Below are 3,050 nucleotides of genomic sequence, written 5' to 3' on the forward strand. Positions count from 1 at the left end.
TCAGACAAGAATATGCATATCCAAAATGGCGGATGGAAGATAATTGCATACGAAAATATCTTCAGAAGTAACCAAATGAACCAAAATCCGTAAAAAATTTTGGTAAATAATCATGGGGTTCTGTTAAAATAGATGAAGATAATCTTTATTGCCGTATCCATTTAAAAGCGCAGAGCCCTATAATTATTAGTTTCGTGTTCTGCCTTGGGAAACAGAATGTGTAAATTACCTAAAATCTTGTTCAACGTAACGCACGGTTGTCGGTACAAGCCTACAAATCTAAGCCTAGGGCCTAAGCATTTAAAATTAAGCGTATAGCCTTGGTTTAAAACTTGGGCGACTTAAGTGTGGGCAAAGTAGGACTAAGCTAAAAGGTCAGTCCTGTTCAGCAAATCAGTACTGTGATATTGATATACCATATATAACTCTTCAGTTCACTAGTTTTTGTTCATTTCACTACATGCGATTGTACATAATTATGGGTTCGCAGACATGACAACTATTGTAACACCTGTTTCTATGTTAAGATTAACACTTTTTCATTGTGCTATGATACATAGGGGTTATTGTAGGTTTCAGTTCTAACAAAAAGCGGTAAATATAATTTTTACAGTTGGGAGATTTATATTCATAACCCTAATCCGTCTTAATGAAAAAGTCGTGGGAACCTACACAGGTCGGTCGTAGACAAAACACACTTGTACTTGTACTTGTACTTATACTTAATTGCAGAACAGTATTTGTAGTATCAATTCAGTCAAAAGCAATACATTTGTATGTGTTAAATCTTGAAAATAATTTGACAAGGTTCTTTGATGTTACGAGGGTAACCCAATAAAATATAATTACACTTTAAACCAGAACAGATCAACTTAATGTCAGTGTTATAGACCAAACGACATGTGAGTTGTATTCACTTAAAATGCATGTTTAATGTAACTTTCCAGTTGAGTGAATTGTATTACTCTTTGTCATATATGCAGTGGCCGCGCTTTTACCGACACTCAAAACCCACGAGACGTTTGTGTTATCTTCAAAGCGTTATACTTATGCATTTCAATTGAGAAAAAAATGAAATTCGCGATTCTGATCACTGTGAAATTAAAAAATCTCTTGTTTTAATATAAATGCAAATGCTGGACAATTTTGTATGCCAAAACAATAATTGAACAAGATTTTTGTTAATCTCAAACACATTTTAAATCGTTATTAGCTGAAACGATTAGTCTTGGTAGATAGGTGACAAAGTGAATAAATAAGCCAAACATTGCTATAATGATATAGGCTCCTTGATTTTCTTGTATTTCCTTCTTTTGACATGTCAAAGAAAGCTGCTATAGTTTGTTGATAATTCTTATATAGCCCATTATCTACCAGTTCTGAAGAATATAAGCTTTACAGTATAATATTATAGAAGATAATTTTTTTTTGGAACAATGGCTTTAAATCTCTCGGTACACTCGGCGGCGTAGCACAAACAAACGATTGAGACACAATTCTCTTTTGCATCTAAAGTGCTGACGATTTAATGAACAATCTAAATGCAGTGGACCTCTCTAAAATCCAGCACCTGACAATGCATATAATATACATGCAACCTTTATAGTTGTATATAAAGCCAACTGTGAGTTTTAATGACCATAGATCATCCATGTTCAATAATTATAGCTTACTAGTTAAATGAATTTTCTTCATTACACTTATATTTTGTCTGACAATTATTTTCCGAGGACACTCAAATCCACGGAATTACGCTTGTACTTATGTTCTTCACAACGTTGCATTCTTCATGAAAGCTTTTGCGTCAACAGATTTTAATAATATATTTTTAATCAAAAGCATGTATATTAATATAATATTCGGCGACAATATACGTTCGAATATAACCAGGGAGTGGCGTGGTAGCGTTTCCAAACAACCTGTCATTACTTGTGGTGTAACCATGACTTAAAATAGACGAAAAATATTTTGCACGTTTTAACTTACGCGGCTTCTTCAACTAGTATAAACTTATAATTTTCTGACGAGTACCCTTATAAAGGTTGAAACGTCGAGAAAATTTTTTTTTTAATTTGTGTGTTTTATTGTTACAACGAGTACCCTTATATAAAGGTCGAAACGTCGAGAAGATTTTGTTTTTAATTTGGGCAGTTTTGATACAACATTTAATCAAATCAACAACGTTTCAAATGCAAAACTCTGTAATATCAAAAACAATTAGGGGGGAATTGAGGGTATCAGTCGGTATGTAATGCAGGAATATGTAGGTTTTAAATATTTTGCAGTTCTTAGCAAACGGTTAAATGCGCCGGACATCATTTTATATGCTTGTGACGTTCTGCTTAATACTAACTGCTTTTCTGGATAACACTGTAAATAAATGTAAATAATGCTTCGGCCTAGAATTAATGTGTTTCTTCGTTTGATCCTGGTATAATGCAACAGTCATAAGAGTTATAGATTTGGGGGCGTTGCGTCATTCTTGAATGCTTCTGTGGATCGGACAAAATTAATTTTAATTAATCTGTGCTTATAACGAAAACAATGAAATATAAACCGGTACGTACATTTGATTGCAACTTGGGACAAACCTTCTGGTAGCAGACATGGTAACTGTAATTGTTTTAATATACCTGTTTCTATATCGAGATTAAGCAATTTTTCATTGTCCTGTGATATATAGGGGTTACTGTAGGTTTTAGTTCAAACAAAACCGGTAAATATAATTTTTAGATTTGTTTTTGCCTTAATCCGTCTAAATGACAAAAGTCGTGGCAGCCCAGACAGGTCAGTCGTAGACAAATAAACGATTGCCATACAATTGATACAAATAATTTTGCACTTGTAAACGTGTATACTGAAATGCGGAACAGTATTGTAGCTTCAAGTCAGTCAAAAGGAATAATGTATTAAGACGTGACAATTTGACCACTGACAAGGTTCTTTGATCAACTAATGTCAGTATTATAAAAGAGATGTTCTTTATTAGGCTATATATAATCCGTCTTTAACACAATCGTTGGCGCATGCCTGTTGAAAGGTAAATCTAT

This window comes from Dendronephthya gigantea, unplaced genomic scaffold, assembly GCF_004324835.1.
Source record: "Dendronephthya gigantea isolate DGI-Jeju-01 unplaced genomic scaffold, DenGig_1.0 000003F, whole genome shotgun sequence".
Taxonomy (NCBI): domain Eukaryota; kingdom Metazoa; phylum Cnidaria; class Anthozoa; order Malacalcyonacea; family Nephtheidae; genus Dendronephthya; species Dendronephthya gigantea.